Genomic DNA, 21,224 nt, shown 5'->3' with positions numbered 1-21,224 from the left:
GGAGGCCCCTTTCAGCAGAGGCCAAGAAGAGGGATCCACAAGTTGCACTGCAATAAAGCAGAAGAGGCAGTGGATTCTTGGTGGAATCCTGCCATTTTTGCTGCTTTGGGAAATGATTTTTTTTTTGGAGCACCCAGAGACTTCCTCCAGAGCTTTAGTAATCTTCAGACATCACCACCCTACCCCATGGCTTGACTGCTCTCATTCTTTGATATTGCAGTGGCCCCAACCTGTGCAGCAATCCTGTGGTTCAGCTGCTGCTTGGGGTGGTCTTATGCCTTTCTGCAACCTTACTAGAGTTGGGTCATTTTGCAGCCAGGGAATATATCTCCCACATTACAGACAGGCAAACCCAGTTTGGCCAGCGAGCTCACACCCTACAACCGGCTGCAGCCAATCACGGATGCCCCTGCTAAGCATACATGGATATGCAAGCAGGCAAGTTTCATAATTGCACTTCACACTTTTGAGCATAAACTTAAAACATCACGGGTCCACACTTGAGGGGGGTGGGTAATGTGTACAGGGTCCTGCAGAGTTGTTCAGAAGGCTCCATTAAGGTTATTAAGATAAGAAGGAACGATCCAGTTGACTCTTGACGCTAATTACCAAGAACTACAAGCTTAGCTCTAAATGCTTTGTTCTCCAGAAACTTCACTGAAACCGAGTTGCGCTGTGATGATAAGGCGTGTTGGCTCTTTTATCTGCACGTGTGAGCATTTGGGTTATGTGTTCTCCTGATCAGTTTGTTTGCCTTTGTGTGTGTTCTACAAGGTGGAGGGAAAGAGCCCGTCATTGGAAACAGTATAAATAATTCCATATGGCCTTTCATCAGAGATGGCTGTTTATATTAATAACTCAACATTTTTCTGGCAAATCACAGGCTGAACTCCCCTCCGCAACCCCTGCAGTTCGACTCCAGTTAGTTGTCTACTTAAGAAATGTATCCTTTGCCTTTTGGCTGGCTCCTCCATGGCTGTGTGGAGTAAGGATGGGATACAACCCCTTTGCTGGCATCTGGAAGGCACAATTAGGAGCCAGAGAGGGCCTTGACAGTACTGGAAACAATTAGGGTTTCATATAAGGACATCAGAAGAGCTTCCTGGACCAGATCAGTGGCCAATCAGATGCCTCTGGGAAGCCCCAAAGCAGAACCTGAGCACAACAACACTTTCCGCTCCTGTGGTTTCCAGCAACTGGCATTCAGAAGCATAGTGCCTCCATCGGTGGAGAAGAACATAGCTATCCAGGTGAGTGGTTCCATGGATTTGGCCAACCCTCTTCTAAATCCCTCCAAGTTGGTGGGCAGCCCTGCCTCCTGTTTAACTATGTAAGGTGTGAACAAGTCTACACTGGTCTACACTGAAAGAGTGGCTCTCCAGGCTTTCAGGTGGAGGTTATTTTACCAGCCCTGTGTGGAGCTGTCAGGGCTTGAACCCAAGAGCTTTTTCTTGCAAAGGAGATGCTCTACCATTGTATTGTGGGCTCTTTCCCAAGTGGTTCACAGCCTACCATTCCGCAGTCTGCCAATTACTACAGTTATTGAATTGTCGATAATCCACTGTGGACAATTACATTTCTGTAGCCCAAAGAACAAGTGTTCTCCAGGCTTCTAAATCATTAGAAGGAATGTCCTCAATGACCCACTTGTTAGTTGGTTAGGTGATCCTCCCTGTCTGCTCCAGAAACTTTCTGCCTCTCCATTGCCATTGGAGACTGGACCTGGCCAACATTTGTGTACTGGGAGGTTAAAGCAACATTTTGAGCAAATAATCAGGTGATGCCATTCACAGGACGATGTGTCACCAGCTTTGCAATGGAATACAACTCATACAACATTTGCTTGCTGAACAGGGGAGACTCAAGTAAACTGAGAGTAACTTTTGTTCTCTGTCTTAGTGAAGGGCAGCTGGGAAATCTGTAATGATCTAAATTGCAGGCCTGGTATAGCTCATTTGGGGTAGCAACTTAATGGCCTCCAAGACTTCACTTCTGTTAGTCTTGATTGGAGAACAGGGAGATGCCTAGAGGGAACCTTTGCCAATCTTGCTGCTGTGGAATTCGAACTCGGGGAAAGGATGGTGGGTACCTGTACTCCTTGATTGCTGTGTGTTTCTTGTCCATGAAAATAGCTTTTGACCCAAGGACACCACAGCTTTCTTTCTGGACAACTTGTTAAGCCTGCAAATCTTTATGTAACAAGAGACATTTGTAAGAGGAGACTGAAAATAGACCATGCAACAGCTTTCTGGAATTCCTCCCATTGTGGGGACAGTGCTGGGTGAACTGGAAGCATACTGTCAACCATAACAACAACTTTATTATTTATACCTTGCCCATCTGACTGAGTTGCCCCAGCCAGATGTTTTATTAAACATTTAAAAACTTCCCTATACAGGGCTACCTTCTGATGTCTTCTAAAGGTTGTACAATTACTTATCTCCTTGACTTGGAGGGCACATAACTCCATACCCTTCATCCTACCATACCCTCCAACATTTATCTGATGAAAATAGGAACGGCCTAAAGAAAAGCGGGACATTCCGAGATCAAATCAGAAACCGGGACAACTTCTGTAAATCCGGGACTGTCCCTGGAAAAGAGGGACACTTGGAGGGTCTGCAAATTGCAGTAATCCAGTCTAGAGGCTCAGGCTACCAGTGAATGGACTACAGTGCTCAAGTTATGCAGAATCCAGAACTTACGTAGCACTCTTATGTACTGCACACACACACAGACATGACAGAGGCACATCTGTCTTCAACAACATTTTTTAAAAAGTATAGTCAGAAATCCCAGCAATAAGTTCATGTTGTCTCATATATATATATGGGGGGGGGGGAAGTAGAGGACAGCCAAGAGACCTTGCCTGACCTCAGGCTTGGATTAATATGAAGTAGAGATAGAAGAGGGAAATAACTCTGCCTCTCTCACACTCTGTATCTCTCTCCCCTCCGTCTTCCCTTAACGGCATTTAAAGTTGTCTTCACTTTGTCTGCCAAATTCCCTCTTGGCCTGTTCATGTTTTTTGTTTTTTTTCTAAAGCATCTCTGCCTGCATCTAATATTCAAGTAGGGTTGTGCAAGGCAGAAGCTTCTTAGCCGAAGCAGGGATATCAAGGAAACTCAATAATAATGCACTTCAAATGGTACCATGGAGGAGATTTGTCTTGCAAAATCTTAACAAGGGAACGACAGCAGCTACTCCGACACCATTTGAATCCATTATTCATGAAAGGGAATCTCAGAAGGGTCCACAGCCTCAAATCTACCAGTTGTTGCTGTCTCGTGAATATACAAAGCTAAGCTCATTTAAGGAAAGATGGGGAAATGTTGAGGATGCCAATTACTATGGGCTGTGCGAGGTAAACTGCACCCACCTGCAAATTCCCCTTGCGTTAACGTACAGGAGGACCATTATGAGACAGTGTATCATCAGTGTTGTCTGAAACATTACCGTCTGACATATTCAGATAGAAACAATAGATGCTGGAATTGTGCCCAGGAATGAATTCTTGCATGCCTGGTGGATTTGCTGAGGCAAAATTATTGGGGGTTGATGTAAACTTGCACATACATTTAGTGATGCCATGGGATTATTCTGTTCCCCCAGGTCCATTGTTGATGTGCTTTGGCTATTTCTTTACAGGGTTTTCTTTGCAGTGGCACCTTGTATTGTGGAAAAGTCTCACTCAGAGATCTAGCAGGCCCCCTCAGTGACGTATTTCTGCCAGCAATTAGAAACATTTCTGCTCACCCAGACCTTTGTGGGTTGCTGATTGCTGACACATTTTTGCTCTCTGCACACTGTGCTTATTTTACGTCGCTTTCTTTCCTGGTATATTTTGATTTGTTTTGTTGTAACATTGTTCTAATGATGTTGGACGCCATGTGAAAAGCAGTACAGTGGTACCTCTGGTTAAGAACTTAATTCGTTCTGGAGGTCCGTTCTTAACCTGAAACTGTTCTTACCCTGAGGTATCACTTTAGCTAATGGGGCCTCTAGCTGTCGCCGTGCTACCACCATGCAATTTCTGTTCTCATCCTGAAGCAAAGTTCTTAACCCGAGGTACTATTTCTGGGTTAGTGGAGTCTGTAACCTGAAGCGTCTGTAGCCCGAGGTACCACTGTACAGGAGTGTTTTCTAATAAATTCGTAAATAAAATAAATATTTGGATACCGTGGGTCAAGGGGGAAAAAAAAGAACAAATTTAGAACTTCCAAATAGCCACCATGATTTTACACTGCAATCCTAATCATTTCTGCTTGGAAGTAAGTCCTATTGAATTCAGTGGGGTTTACTAATGGGACACGGATGGTGCTGTGGGTTAAACAACAGAGCGTAGCACTTGCCGATCAGAAGGTTGGCGGTTCGAATCCCCACGGCGGGGTGAGCTCCCGTTGCTTGGTCCCTGCTCCTGCCAACCTAGCAGTTTGAAAGCACCTCAAAGTGCAAGTAGATAAATAGGTACCGCTCCAGTGGGAAGGTAAACGGCGTTTCCGTGCGCTGCTCTGGTTCGCCAGAAGCGGCTTAGTCCTGCTGGCCACATGACCCGGAAGCTGTACGTCGGCTCCCGTGGCCAATAAAGCGAGATGAGCGCCGCAACCCCAGAGTCGGCCACAACTGGACCTAATGGTCAGGGGTCCCTTTACCTTTTTAAGTGGGGTTAGTATTGCAGGCTTATTTATCCAATCATAGAGGGATCCATCAGTTCCTTTATTGAAAGAATGGTTGATGAAGACACAAGGACTGAATGAAATGTCAAAATTGGTAGACTACCTACCCCTGAGAGAAAGTGGCTAAGAACAATTAAAAATTAAACCAATCTCCACACCACCCCCTGCCCCAGTACAGCCCTTAAGAAGTTGCTGGGCTAGAAGGAGTCTTGGTCAGAACCAGCAGGACCTGTCTTATGTTGCCATCTTGGAGTCTGATTGTTGAGCCGAGAAATTCCAGAACAGATTGCAAATACTGAAGCAGCAGATGACACTGGCAGCTCAGCTAGGCAGGGCACGTTCTGTTCCCACTGCGATCTGATACATCCGCCGCAAAGGGCTGTTGGAGCAGTTGACACCAGCAACACGGGAGGTGTTGGGAGCAGTGCGGAAGCCAAGTCTGGACAGTCTTGTGCCATCTGCCTCCGCGGGCTGCTTGCTGTGGGAGGCATGGAGTTGAAAGCTGAGACAGACATGAGATGGATGGAAGCCACATGGTTAGATGTGGCATTTGACCTCTCTGGGCTAGGGCTTGTGATTTAGGAACTGAGCCATGCACCCGGCAGAAGCACATGCCCAAGACCTTTCTGCATTGCACCTATTAAAGGCTGCAGGTGGAGAAGGAAGTGGATGGACGTTTCATCTCACCCATACAGCAATGGGTCAGGGGAAGAGGCTAGAGCTCAGCGTGTCTGCTTTGCATGCCCAAGGTCCCAAGTTTGATCCCTGACATCACCAGGTAAAGTAGAGAAGCAGCAACTGAATGGGAAAGGTGTTTTCAGAAACCCTACCTGTTTCGAAAGCCAGCGTGGTGTAGTGGTTAAGAGCAGTGGACTCGTAATCTGGTGAACTGGGTTTGATTCCCTGCACCTCCACATGCGGCTGCTGAGTGACCTTGGGATAGGCACACTTCTCTGAAGTCTCTCAGCCTCACTCACCTCACAGAGTGTTTGTTGTGGGGCAGGAAGGGAAAAGGAGATTGTTAGATGCTTTGAGATTCCTTGTTGTTGTTGTTTAGTCGTTTAGTCGTCTCCGACTCTTCGTGACCCCATGGACCAGAGCACGCCAGGCACTCCTGTCTTCCACTGCCTATCGCAGTTTGGTCAAACTCATGCTGGTAGCTTCGAGAACATTATCCAACCATCTTGTCCTCTGTCATCCCCTTCTCCTTGTGCCCTCCATCTTTCCCAACATCAGGGTCTTTTCCAGGGAGTCTTCTCTTCTCATGAGGTGGCCAAAGTATTGGAGCCTCAGCTTCAGGATCTGTCCTTCCAGGGAGCACTCAGGGCTGATTTCCTTAAGAATGGATAGGTTTGATCTTCTTGCAGTCCCTGGGACTCTCAAGAGTCTCCTCCAGCACCATAATTCAAAAGCATAAATTCTTCGGCGATCAGCCTTCAGCCTTCTTTATGGTCCATAAAGCAGGATATCAGATCCAAAACTCTTGCAAGTTGCTGCAGGAGAGGGACTGTAGCCAGCATCAAGGGAGGGCTTTTTCTAGAACCCAAGTGAAACTCTTAAGTTCCTGGTTTGTTTTTGCTATGGCCAAGAAGTGTAATATTGTTTAGTTTTTTTAAAAAAATTATTTAGTTTTTCAGATTTTACAATTTTACAATCAATTATCCAACAACCAACATAAAAACAAGATTCCCAAGAATCTCCTGCACTTCCCTCCTTCCCTTTGTGGGTCCTTTTGTTAACCATTTCCTCCTGCATCTTTTATAATAATCCGAATCTTTTACATCTCCATTATATCCAAATTTCAACATTAAACTACAAGTGTTATTCCAATTATTGTTGTAATAATGTTAATGTAATTTTGTTATACTGTATTTATAGCACTGAAAACGTGGGTTTTTTTGTATGTTGTTATATTTACTATTGTGTTCTTTTGTTACATTCTTACGACATTATTTTTGTGTTCCATTTTCTTTTGCTTTGAGCGTGTGTGTGTGTGTGGAAAAGCAGCATACAAATAAAATTATGAATGAATGAATGAAATCCCAGACAGCTGTTGTGTGTATTTGAACCACTATATGAGCTGCAGAGTTCCATGAAAAGATTCCTCTCCTGTAAAATCCCTAGATCAGTTCCAGCACACCAAAAGTCAAGATGTGTGTGGTTTCACTCCTTGACAGTCTGATCCTGTGGACATTTACTGACAAGTCAAGACCCGCTGATTTCAATGGGACTTGCTCGTGGGTAAGTATGCAGAAGAATTTAAAACATAATCATTTAATAGCTGCATTTTATACCCAAAGGCAGGGGAAATTACTATACCAGCAAAATGATACAAATATACCCAGTATAAAACAACTCACTATATAAATATATAAAAACAGAAATAATCTTTTCCTTAAAACACTATTTAAATTTAAAAAGTTGTGCCTTACAGTTTTCCTTTCTTTCTCTTTTATCGTATACACGTATGAAGTAAAAAAAGGTAAAGGTACCCCTGACCATTAGGTCTAGTCGTGGACGACTCTGGGGTTGCGGCGCTCATCTCGCTTTATTTGCCAAGGGAGCCGGCGTACAGCTTCCGGGTCATGTGGCCAGCATGACTAAGCTGCTTCTGGCGAACCAGCGCAGCGGACGTAAATGCCGTTTACCTTCCCGCCGGAGGGGTACCTATTTATCTACTTGTACTTTGACGTGCTTTCTAACTGCTAGGTTGGCAGGAGCAGAAAGAGACCCACAAAAACGAGAACCGACCAAACATCAGTGGGTGAAGGAAGTAGCTCAGTGGTAGTGCCTCTGCTTGGCATTCAGAAGGTCTCAGGTTCAATCCCCAGCATCTTCTGGTAGGGCTGGGAACGCCCCCTGCCCAGAAAGCTGCTGGCAGTCAGTGTAGAATATACTAAGCTAGATGGACCAATGCTCTGACTTGGCATAAGGAATCTCCTGGGTTCAGTAGCTCTCAATTTGTTTATAAGAACACAAGAAGAGTGTGCTGGATCAGGCCAATGGCCCATCTAGTCCAGCATCCTGTTCTCACAGTGGCCAAACAGATGCTTGTGGGAAACCTACAAGCAGGACCCCCAAGTACAAGAGCCCTCTCCTCTCCTGTGGTTCCCAGCTATAGCGAATGGAAGAGCTTTTGCTCATAGCGCCTCCCCCCCCCAAATAATTTTCAAGAACAAAACCTTGGACAGTATTTCCCCCTTTCCTCCTCTGCGATTGTTACTAGGCAGTCCTGCTCATCAATCTGTCTTCCACCCCCAGTTCCTGCACACACAGAGAAACACACAGAGATAGCTGCTCAATCCTCTTTCTTCCTCCCCCCACCTTGTCACACCAATATACCCTTTGGTTCTGTTGATCTTTAATCTGCAGGTGGCACAGAAGACGCCCAGGCAAAGGGAAATGACAGCACTCTCAAAACAACCTGTCTTGCTTCAGTAAACGGCAACCCTAAATCTGTGGCAAAGCCATGGGGAAGCATCTCACCGGCAAAGGGCCTCTGAGGGAAAACTTCACTGAGGATGGAAGCGCGAGACTGCAAGTGCCGCCCCCCCCCCGCAAAGATTTTGTCATTCAGGGTGCGGAACCTGAACGTGCAAAGGCTTCCATCGACCTGCCTCCAAGCTTAGAGAAACACAATACCTGCCCCCCAAGACAGAGCTGAATTACCAAATAGGCAGAGTAGGCACTGGCCTATGGGCCCTTGCAATAACAGATCAAAATAAATACAGTTTGTTAATTAAAAAACAAAACAAAACAAAATAAATACAGTTTGTTTTGTGTAATAAAATTGGTTTATTAAAATTGTTGATTGGTAAAATAAAAAAACATATTAGGAGATGATTTGCGAGCCTCCCTACCCCATCCCCCACCCCCAGAGATCTTGACTGACTAGGAGCCTCCACAGGGTTTAATCCGGCACTGCAGAAAGAGCAGGCCTTTCCTACAGTACAGACTTCTTTCCCCCTTGCCTGACCATTTATTCTCTCTTGAGTTTGAAGCACTATCTCTGCCTATTTCCCCCAACCTATATTCTCAACTGGGACATGGCTGTGCATGCAACAGTGGCGATGGGGCTGGGGGAGCTTTCTTACTGCTTATGGAAATGAAGATCCAATTTCCCACAAACCCATACAGTCATGTGTGCATATTTCTCTTCTGCCCTGCCCAAAGTGTCAGGCAGATAACAACTTTTAGCACATGGAGAGATCACTGCCACAGCCAGGGTGAATCATCAAATGCTTGCCGTTCTTAAGCTGTGTGATGTCCAGAACATGGAGACCCAGCCCTATGATATGCCAGTGTCAACCTGTGACGGCATTTAAAACCAGCTCCTTGAATTATGTCTAACAGCCAATGGAAGGAGCACTTCCCAAATCAGCACAATTCATGAGGCCACTGTCTTTGGCTGCCTGTTTAGTAGAAAGTAGGGCTGAATGCCTCACTTGGCAAAGGAAGGAGTTTCTCAAGACGCCCCAATGTTTGGTTGTCAGTCTTGTCACCGCCTTTGCTGTGGGCATCGCTTAGATTCCAAACACTGCTTAGCTGCCAAGTGACTGATAGCAGCTGCTTTGGCATGACTACGATCTAAATATTCCTCAGTTAACCTATTAGTTTTAATTATATACCACAGCCTCTTATTTTGTAACCTTAGAAATGAGCATTCTATGTTCACGGGTGGAGATGCATCTCCCCCCCCCTCTCTCTCTCTCGTCTCCTCTCCCCCTGCAATCTTAATCACCGTCGCAACTCTGTTTAAAAAAAATAATTGTTGACAAGTGTAAAGTCTCGTCAACACAGCAGGAACAACTACGGCAAGAGCAAGAGTGAATGTCTGGTATGAGAGTCAAAAAATGGGGAAGGGTAACAAACCCTGACAGGCAGGCAATTAGAATAAAACTGTGAAGGATCATTAGTATTCATTACCAGAAAACAAGGCGTAAAGAAGGCCACGCAGCTGTTGAGGCAGATGCTAATTCCTGTCAGATGTGGTGGGGCTCTTACAGGACCAGCCCAAGACATTAGGGGGCCTGAGGGGGGAGACCAAGATGGTGCCCCCCCATCCCACATACAGAATCCGATCGGACCGGCAGCAGTTGAATCTCTCTTCAACATCTCTCACCATATCTGAGGGTTGCAGATAGTTTAGGGGGCACAGGCAGGTTTAAGGAATATGTGGAGGTATGTGGGTGGATGGCTCCCACCCTCACTGGAAACTTCTGTCTAATATAGCTGCCATAAGAACATCAGAGGAAGAGCCTGGTTGCTGGATCGGGCCTAAGTCCCATCATAGCGCCTTGTTCCCACAGTGGCTCTGTGAATATTTTATTATTATTATTATTATTATTATTATTATTATTATTATTATTGATGACTAAAGAAGATATCAAGTGGGGTAGGAAGATTTAAAGACAATCAAAGAAAGATTTAAACATTTCAGTACAGTGGTACTTCGGGTTAAGAACTTAATTCGTTCTGGAGGTCCGCTCTTAACCTGAAACTGTTCTTAACCTGAGGTACCACTTTAGGTAATGGAGCCTCCCGCTGCCGCAGCACCACCGCCACACGATTTCTGTTTGCATCCTGAAGCAAATTTCTTAACCCAAGGTACTATTTTGGGTTTAGCAGAGTCTGTAACCTGAAGCGTCTGTAACCTGAGGTACCACTGTATTATTAAATTTATCTCCTGCCCTTCCAAAGGAACCCAAGACAGCAAACGCATGAGAAACGAAACAGCAAAAACATCTAAAAACAATTCTAGTACAGATGGAGACATAACATTCTTGCTCTGGCTAACCTTGGTAGCCTCTGTCTGGGACCTTCGGTAGTGGAGTTCTCCAGGTGCATGGAGTGACTTTTCCTCTATATGAGGATCCTCTATACTTCTCACAACCCCAGGGACAGCATCACTGGTCTGGATTGGTCAGCAGTAACATTAGCCAGGATTGGCCAGCTGAGACAGAAAAGCATGATGTTGTCAAAAGGGAATAGAGCCGGTTGGATCTCAAGCACCTTCCTCCACGGCCTTCCTGAGTGGGAAGCACTGGAGAGGCAGGTGAGACTCTCACCCCCTACTTCACTGAGTGCTTCTCCTTCCAAACCCCTTAGCACCTGTCCTCCACTTTGACCAGACTCACTGGAATTCAACCTGGGTATGCCCTAAGCTACTTCCCCAAACCCTGAAGGAATGTGAGTGGCTCAGTAGCGTTGACTTTCAGCCTTGCAAATTGCCTCTGTGTTTTGTGAGACCCTCATCCCTGTCACGTCCCTTGGTCTGGCCAATGAGCCGCTGCTTGGATGCCCATAGAGTCTGACATAAATATGGGAGAGACAACAATTCTCCTGGCTGCTCCCACACCAGCTGTTTGGAATCAAGCACTAGTTTTCTGAGGGAGTGCAAGGGTGGAAAACAAAGGTTGCATCTTCCTGCTTTATAAGTGACAGCGAAAGTTGTGGCAAAGACACTGGAGAACGGACCAGAGAGAAGACCTGGAAAAAAGAGCACTTTTGAAAACTGCAAAAGCACGATTGTGTGAACAGTTACTGGGAGTGGAGAGGGGCAGGTTGACCTCAATCCCACCCTATAGATGAGTTGGGCCATTCTTTAGTCCTCTGCTGAAAGATGGAGCTAAAAACACTGGGTTCTTGTGCAGAGCACCACACAGTCCTTGAGAGTTTGATGGCAGAGAAGTTGTTCCTCCTTGCTGAAGGAAATTATCTTTTTTGCAGCTTCCAGCTGTCCTCAGAAGCTGCTTTCCCCCAAAACTGGAGAGTGTTGATCTATAGTATTTCCTGACTTTCTCTTTCTTTGAGTTGAGGTACATCCTTGGGGGGGCATTTTTAAAATTTATTTTTTGCTTCCCGTAGGCCTAGAGGTCCAACTGAGTTCAAAGCTGGTGACTGATAGCTTGGCTAGAATGTGGAATCTAGTCCAGAGTCCAGACACACCAGACAAACTTGGGAAAGTCAAGTGGGTGGGGGTGGGGAGAAGGAGGAGGACAGAAAGCAGGAAAACCCAGCCACTTCTGCATCAACAAAGAGCTTGCACATCTCCATTGTTCTCTCTGCTTATCTCCCAAGTTTCTCTAATGAGCAAAAATGATTACATGGAAGGGGGAAGAAAAGGATTGTGCAAAGGAATAAGGAGGAAGCCGGAAGCTCAGCAATTATTTCTGGCTTAAAGTGAGACAGATAGACAGACCCGCTGTTGTCTGTCAAGGAGATTCAAGGAAGAGTGAAATGGTTGAGGATCAGGAGCAAATTAAGTGAGCTCCTTTAAAAAAGAAGACACAACTGCCTATTGTCTTGGCAAAACCCCTCTCAAGAAGAGCATTTCCTCCCTGCTTCTAATTTCTTTTTCTCAATGATTTTGGGGCCTGTTCCCCCTTTTTAATGTATGTTCTCTGAGGTTTTAGGCCACCCTATTCTGTACACTGTATTGTTTATTCTGTATACTGTATTGCCTTCCCCTCTCTCTACCAAGTGGTGACAAAAGCCCATGGGGTCCAAGGCACACACACAGGGTCTGTGTCCCTTTGGAGAATAGAAGACACGGCAGAGGCTGTTGTGCTTTAAGAAATACGGTTTATTCACCTATGTACACCTTCAGTCTGCATGGAGCTAGTCCAGATCTTACGGCATATACATTTCCAGAGGCAGCAGCCCAAGCAACCTTCAGACTGCTTCTTTCAAAGATGGATCTCTACTCTTCTTCCTCCTTCTTCCTCCCAGAAACCCCTTGCTTGAAAACTCCATTTTCCTGTCCCCTCAAACATACACCCCATCACCTTGGTAACATCTCACCCTCCAGCAGTGGCGTAGCAAGGTCAGGTGGTACCTGGGGCGAATTTTTTTTGTCACTCCCCTGGCGACTCCCAAGCCTACAGCAAGCTGGGGTAAGGGGGGGAGCTTTGTTGCTTTGCCAGCAGCCCTGTTGAGCCGCCCAGGCTGCCACTTGCTGTAGGCTTGGGAGTTGCGGCCGGGGTGCACGTCAAATGTCACCCCCCTTCAGAAAAGACACCCGTCCTCTCTCTTGCCTGCCTGCCTCCTCCAGCTGGGAGTGGGGGCAACGGCGCTTGTGCTGCCCGCAGGTGAGCTGGTAGCGCACCAAATGTCACCCCCCTTAGGATGACACTCAGGACAGGCTTTCCCCACCTTGGTCCACCTCTGCCCCCCAGGCTAAAGGGTTCCTCTCCTCAGTGGCCCATCAGCACCTTTTGTCATATTAGGTCCACTCTTCACTAAGTCAGCCAGGCTGGTTTGTATAAACCAGCCTAGAAATTCCTTTGCAGTTTGCATTTTCCTTTCATATCACTACTAACCAAAAACCCTAGCATTTATTAATTTCTAGGGTTTACCCCAAATCTATAACAATACAGTTTGTTTTTATTTTAAATTATATCTGTCTTTAAGCTGTAGTTTTATGCTTTGGTACCTTTGGTGAAAAGCAGTCTAAACATAAATAAATATTAAAAGATTGCAGAATATAAACATGGGGCAGGAGAAGCCCTGTTCCTTGACTGCATCTGGTCTAGCAACTGGGACTCCACTTGCAGCAGCATGTTGAACTGGAGCTCCCCCAGCTCTTTGTTGGAATATTATGAGCTTTTTCTACAGAGACAAGTTACTGCAACACAACCATCTTCTTCAGACTTCCAAGGAGAAAGGAAGATGTAACATTTTGTACTCATGATACACTGGCGGGACCCCTGCTACATGTTGAAATGGCCTCGGATGCAGGCCCATGGCAGCTACTTGCAAATGTTAATTTGTAATTTGCAAATCTGAGCAAATTAAGATAGCAAGAGGCTATGGTCTTAGCAACACTATGCTTTGCAGCTTGCCCAGATTGTTGTTGCTGTTAGACTGAAGATTTAGGGCCCAAAACAAAAGACCCCCTGGCCCTTGTTGGCTGGTAAGAAAGCCACTATGGATTTTGTGATTGTACAGTCGTACCTTGGAAGTCTAACGGAATCCGCTCTGGAAGTCTGTTTGACTTCCAAAATGTTCAGAAACCAAAGCGCAGCTTCTGATTGGCTGCAGGAAGCTCCTGCAACCAATTGGAAGCTGCGGAAGCCCCACCAGATGTTCGGCTTCCAAAAATAGTTTGCAAACTGGAACACTCACTTCTGGGGTTGCAGCGTTCGGGATCCAAAACATTCGAAAACTAAGCTGTTTGAAAACCAAGGTAAGACTGTACTTGAATTATATACAGTGGTACCCCGAGTTACATACGCTTCAGGTTGCATACACTTCAGGTTACAGACGCCACTAACCCAGAAATAGTGCTTCAGGTTAAGAACTTTGCTTCAGGATGAGAACAGAAATTGTGCTCCAGCGGCGCGGCGGCAGCAGGAGGCCCCATTAGCTAAAGTGGTCTTCAGGTTAAGAACAGTTTCAGGTTAAGAACGGATCTCTGGAATGAATTAAGTACTTAACCCAAGGTACCACTGTATTACCTTCTCGCCTATTCAGCCTCTCCTAGGCAAACAGTTTCACCACATTTGTTTTGAAAGTCCTCTGCCGCCTTCTGCTTCCTTCATCTCAATCCTCCGAATAACCCGCCACCCTTTATCTTTGAATGCCTCTGAGCTGCTCTTATCCTGCGCTGATTTACCCAGGGCAGTATTATTTTACTTGCTTCTTTTATGAATTTATATCCTCCTCTTCTATATAAAATACTTCAAGGGCAGCTTACAATATCGAAACAGTAAAAAGGGGGGAAAACACACACACCATAAAATGTTGATAAAACAAAAGTAGGGAGGAAAGAAGGGGCTGAGAGAGTGGTACTAAAATAGCCTCCTCCAAGGTGGAAAAGTCAGGAACGTGAAAAGGGTATCACAGGAGGTGCTGCTGGTCGAGACGCCCAGGTTGTAGCCTCACCTGAGGCAGCAAAGGGTTCCCAGGTACAGTAGTACCTCAGGTTAAGTACTTAATTCATTCCGGAGGTCCATTCTTAACCTGAAAGTGTTCTTAACCTGAAGCACCACTTTAGCTAATGGAGCCTCCTGCTGCCACCGCGCCAATTTCTGTTCTCACCCTGAAGCAAAGTTCTTAACCCGAGGCACTATTTCTGGGTTAGCGGAGTCTGTAACCTGAAGCATATGTAACCTGAAGCGTATGTAACCCGAGGTACCACTGTACTGGAATGACCCAACCTACCTAAGCTAGCATCAGCCAGAGACAGATTTAGAGCAGTGTGACTGGTTTGGTCACACTGGACACAAAGCCTTGAAAGAGCCACAACTGCGATGTATAATAGGAAGTGGGAGACAGTGGGGTGCTGAAATGTGAGACCCCAAGTTCCACCACTGCATCAGCCATGAAACCTCTCTGTGCTGCACGAGATCCTGGGGTGTGCCTAACATAATGTAGGTGTCACGAGCGAGAAGCCTCCATCCCCAGTCACCATCGGGCCAGCCTCGCACAGCAGGGGTAGTACAGAAACAGAGGAACAAATAGTACCACTAATTCTATTATATTGAGGACACCCAATAAGCTTCTAAGCACCCCTACACACCATGTTTCCCTTTGGCATGCTTTAAAATGGCAGGAGCAAATCAGCCAGCCTTTCTCCTCGCTGCTCCTCTACTTTTCAAGGCTACTTGGGAACAGTGGGTCATGGCAGGTCAGATCTGGGCCTTTGAGGAGTGACCTCGTTCCCTGGAGCTCAGAGTGTACTGCTCTGTCCTTCTAAACTTGCTTTTGCCATAATTAGCCGGGAAAAGGCTTCTTAAAGAAGCCAGGAGGATTCCAGCAGAAGCTGAAGCAGAAATCAGAGTGGGCCCCAGACCTGGGTTTTTTTGGCAGATGGAGTGTGGCTTTGGTTTGTCCTGTCTGGTGAAAGCCAGATTCTGCTGGAAGGTCTTGGAACAGTGGGAGAGAAGAGCAGTGAGAGAGAGAGGGAGAGGGAGATGGAGAGAAACCCGGAGAGGTGGAGAGGGAAGGTGTTATGTACTGAATTGAATAGGACCCCAAAAGCAGCCATCTGATTGGTCCTAGAAGAATAGGATTCAGAATGCAGGAGTCTGATTGGTCCTAGAACAATAGGGTCCAGAATGCAGCAGTCTGATTGGTCCTAGAACAATAGGGTCCAGAATGTATGATTGGTCCACAGGAGCCACCCAATCCAGCTCCAGGTGGAAGTGAATCTGCAACCTGATTGGCCTACAGGAGAATCCCAGAATTAGCAAATCATGTGCGACCCATTGTGTAAATAATGTATATAAAGCAGATATTTTGGGGGAACTTTCATTCCTCACTACTATGAGCTGAATAAAGAGCATGAAATCCACATTCGACTCCGAGTATATTTCAGAAGGTAAAATGAGGAGAGGCAGAGAGCTGAGGGGCGGAGATCCACATGAGGAATTCATTCAAGTAGGAAACTGCCAGAAGGAAGACTTCACCAACCTAGGACCCTCCAGTTGATTTGGAGTACAGATCCCACTAGCCCTGGCCAGCTGTTGTAGTCCAAAATGCCTTGTAGGCCCCAGGATGGTAAAGGATGCTTTAACCCGAGTGTCCAGAAGGAACAGCCAGCTGGGCAAATGGCGGAGAGACTGAAGTTGAGACTGTCTTCTCAGTTCACTCCACGTTAAACTTAGTGTCGAGGGCAACCTAAAGTGGTCAAGTGGCTCAGTCAGGAAGGGGCAACACACCTATCTCTTGGCGAGATATCTGAGGACTCGCAAGAAAGGATTATAATGAACCTTCTTAGGCTGCTATCCTGACCCAACTTTCGGCAAATGCCTCAAGCAGTTTGGTGCAGAAGCAAGGACCCCCAATTCCAAAACCTTCTAACAGTCTAGGACCAGGCAGCTCATTCAAGAGGATGTAATAGAGCAGGGGACAGCAAACTTTTTTAGCAGGGGGCCGGTCCACTGTCCCTCAGACCTTGGGGGGACGACAGCTATATTTTGAAAAAAATTAATGAACAAATTCCTATGCCCCACGAATAACCCAGAGATGCATTTTAAATAAAAGCACACATTCTACTCATGAAAAAACACGCTGATTCCCGGACCGTCCACGGGCCAGATTTAGAAGGCTATTAGGCCGGATCTGGCCCCTGGGCCTTAGTTTGCCTACCCATGCAATAGAGGCATATCCTTGATACCAGGTATTTAGTGGAAAAACAAGACTGGGGGCCATCAGGAAAAGGCCCTTATTGCCTTGGGCACAGAGGAAAGCTTAAGGGCTTTCACCCCTTTTACTTCCCATCTCCCCAAGGTAGTATGCCTTCTTGTATCCCAGTTGCTGAACATCACATGTGGGAAGAGTGCTGTTACAGTGAGGTCCTGTTTGTGGGCTTCCCAGAAGAAGCATTTTGTTGGCCACTGTGAGAACAGGTTGCTGGACTTGATGGGCCATTGGTATGTTCTTAGGGCAATTGCCTTCAGTATCTGGAAACAATTCATAAGGATAGTACTAATAAATCACTGGTATGCAAGAACATCAGTGCAAGGGTTACTCGTGATTTATGCTGGGGGAAGGGACTTGGCCACAGAGGTAGTTTGTTTGAGCTCCCCCTCCTGCAACTGGAGCCAGTGCCAGCGAGCGAGAGGTTTGGAACGGCTCATTTTACAGGCCTGGAGACTCTCAGCTCAGATTGGTTTTTATTATATGCACAATTGCAGAGCCCTGAACTGTTCCTCTGGATCCCTTTTGCTACTCACTGAAGCAAGACTGGTTGGGTTTTTTAAAATAAAAAAAAGAATAAGAAAATTAAGTCTGGGCACAGAGAATATGTACTTCTTGCCAGGAGTACACGAACCCGTCAAAACAAAGCTGCAAGATTTTGCTTTTGCTCTCTGGAAACTTGCTCCTTGACACACATAAGGAGGAACACTCCAAACAGACCTGTTCGAGAGGTACGGATTTTTCTCCCCCTCTGTCCAGCTTGCTGCAACGTATTGGATTTGTCCCTGATGTGGCTGGCATAATAATGACGTGTCCCAGAAGCAACACTGCACAGCTTCATTGCTGTTTAGGAAGCTGCCAAATAATAGGAACAACAAAGAGTTATGTGGCATCTTAAAAGACTAATCACTTTTATTATGGCACCAGCTTTCATAGACCAGAGTCCAAAGTACCAGATGCATGAAATATAATCCTAAATAGAGCATTGTATAGAGGGATAAGGCAGAAATTTGGCCATGGCCATATTTTAATGGCAACCCATCTAACTGGATAGCTCAGTTGGTTACCACATGGTGCCGATAGTGCCAAAGGTGGCAGGTTTGATCCCCGAGTGGAACAGCTGCATATTCTTGCATTCCAGAGGGTTGGACTAGATGATCCTCAGAGTCCCTTCAAACTCAACAATTCTATGATTCCTATCCTGCACTTACAAAAACAATACACAAACTCTGAAAGGTTTCTTTCCTTAAAGAAATACATACTTATCTGAATTTTGCAATGCTGCTCCCCAAAAAGGGATGCGGGTGGCGCTGTGGGTAAAACCTCAGTGCCTAGGACTTGCCGATCTTATGGTCGGCGGTTCGAATCCCTGCGGCGGGGTGAGCTCCCGTCTTTCGGTCCCAGCTCCTGCCCACCTAGCAGTTCGAAAGCACCCCTAAAATGCAAGTAGATAAATAGGTACCGCTTTCTAGCGGGAATGTAAACGGTGTTTCCGTGTGCTGCGCTGGTGCTGGCTTGCCAGAGCAGCTTCGTCACGCTGGCCACATGACCCAGAAGTGTCTCCGGACAGCGCTGGCCCCCGGCTTCTTAAGTGAGATGGGCGTACAACCCTAGAGTCGGACACGACTGGCCCGTACGGGCAGGGGTACCTTTACCTTACCCCAAAAAGTACGTGTGCAGAAAAATGCATATATTAGTAAAATAGCATACAAAAATCTGTTATATTAGGCAGAATTGCTTGCTAAAATGTGCATATTGGGAGAAATGCATATTAAAATGCTGGTGAATTTTTGTGAGGACTTAAAAACAACAACAACCAGGCAAACTGATGTGGAGATATGGAGAACTGAAGTTCGAGTAGGAAATTCAGACATGGAGAGACACCAAAATGGAGAGATTTGTCTATTCCCAAATGTATATACACATGGCTTCCAGTGGGTAGGAGTGGGGAACTGGAAGCAGTGGGGTCAGTGGGAATGAAATACAAAACCTGCAAACTGTGCCAATTACTCTCTCCTGTTTTTGCTACAACAGATGAACTGAAGAACCAATGAACGCAGCTGGTTCAGGCCAGTGGCCCATCTAGTCCAGCATCCTGTTATTACAGTGGCCAACCAGATGGACTATTCACCTGATCCAGTAGGCTCTTCACATGTTCTTCTGTTCCTAAGGTCATTATCCATTTTGCCCTCAGAACAACCTGTTGTGGCAGGTAGGGCCTAGAGAAAATGACCAGCTCAAGGTCTCACAGCGGGGATTTAAACCCAGTCCTCCCCTTGTCAAAATCCAACACTTTAGCCATTGCAGCACAGTGGTAAGCATGATGTGATACTTGGGCTTCCAGGTGATGGAGCCAGTGTGGTGTAGTGGTTGGAGTGTTGGATTTGGACCCAGGAGCTTGGGGTTCAACTCCCTGCAGAACCACAAAGCATCCTGGGAGACCTGCAGCCAGTCATGCCCACTCAGCTTCAATCAAACTCACAGGGTTGTTGCTGTCCTGATCTCCTCAGAAGGAGGTTGGGATATAAATTTGTCAGGCAGGTGATAGAAGGCTTAAGGGACAGCAGCTCACAATGCCACAATAAACACTACACACAGATCCTCAGTCTTGCCACTGAGTCCTTTTTAACAAGTCAGCCAGCAGTCCACTTCTGAAGGAGTTTTGCTGCAGCCAAATCCTGCAGCCTGGAAGGAACCATCCCTCGACAAATTATGTGAAAGTTCTTAGTGGAACTAGTGGATGATAATGACTGGCTGTAGGCCTGGGAGTGTCACAGGGGGATCTTTTGCCTTTCTCCAAACATTGAGAGGTGCAGAGGAATCTCGGAGGCTCTCCACCCCTCTTCTCCTCCACTGTGGAGGAGACCTAAACGTCCTCGGCCCAGTATACCTGAAGGAGTGTCTCCACCCCCATCATTCAGCCCGGACACTGAGGTCCAGCTCTGAGGGCCTTCTGGCGGTTCCCTCACTGCGAGAAGCGAGGTTACAGGGAACCAGGCAGAGGGCCTTCTCGGTAGTGGCACCCACCCTGTGGAACACCCTCCTACCACAGGGCAAAGAAATAAACAACTGATTGACTTTTAGAAGACATCTGAAGGCAGCCCTGTTTAGGGAAGTTTTTAATGTTTGATCTTTTACTGTGTTTTTAATATCCTGCTGGAAGCCACACAGAGTGGCTGGGGAAACCCAGCCAGATGGGTAGGGTATAAATAAATTAATAATAATAATAATAATAATAATAATAATAATAATAATAATTACTGTGATGGCCAGCTGGGTCCTTGACATGTCACATTATCCAAGATATTCTTCTTCTTCTTCCCAGTGCCAAGAAGCCACCTCCTTTCCCCCCGGATGAAGGTCCCTATGGCAACCAGCAAATGCGCAGAGCACACTTAAACCCAGCAATTGTCTTGGCCTCTGTTTATTTACAGCACGTTAGTGGCTTTGGCTGAGCAGGCTTTAGTGAGAAACCACAAACTTGAAAAGTGGGCTTTGCTACTGAGACTTGGCGCACCCAGTTTCTGCCTCTCACTGCAAACATGGCAGCTTCGTCAGCCTGGTGTGGATTGAAATTGCATCCTTCGGCCACACTCAGTTTATAGCTCTCCTTGCCTGATCCTGCCTTTCCTTCTGCCTGCATTCTCTATAGCCACACAGGCTTGTTTAATGGTTCCTACATTTATAGCCCACCTTTCTCTCCATCCAAGGAGCTCAAAGGTGGTGAACATAGTTCTCCTCCCTCCCCATTCCATCCTTACAACAACCCTGTGAGGTAGGTTGGGCTGAGAGGCGGTCGCCCAGTGTAAGCATCATGACTGAGTGGGGATATGAATGCTGGTCTCCCAAGTCATAGTCTACCACTCTAACCACTGCACCACACTGGGTGCACACATTTGTCTTGGTCACCTACACTGGCCACCCACACTATCACTGAGAGCTGCAGGCCACTATTCCACACTGCTGGGTCTCCAGACTGCCCTTCTCAGCATCACCTCTTGCCTAGAGCAACTGGCCTCCACAATTTATGCAGCCCTTCCTGGTGAAAATGCTCCATCTCTACAAGAGTCCAATGAAGAACTCACATGAGTCTCTGGCACGGCCAGTTATATTCTTTCTCTCTGCTGCCTCTTTGGCTGCATATATTCTGTACCTTGAAAGCACATCCAAAGCCCATTTCAGATAATTCTGGGCACTGTAGTTTACCACTCACAAAGTTGCATTACCCAGCAACCCTTAACAAACCAAACTGCCCAGAATTCTTTGAGTGGAATAATGTTCTTTGATTGTGCTTTATTGCTGTAAGTGCTCCAATCTCTGAGCAGAGAGAGGCTGTATGCCAACAATCACCCAGGGTTCAGTTTCCTTGGATGAATGTCAATGGAGACTGCGGTGACCTTAGGA

This window comes from Podarcis filfolensis, assembly GCF_964270895.1.
Source record: "Podarcis filfolensis genome assembly, chromosome: 15".
Taxonomy (NCBI): Eukaryota; Metazoa; Chordata; class Lepidosauria; order Squamata; family Lacertidae; genus Podarcis; species Podarcis filfolensis.
The sequence above is the reverse complement of the archived record's forward strand: the minus strand, read 5'-3'. Positions refer to the sequence as shown.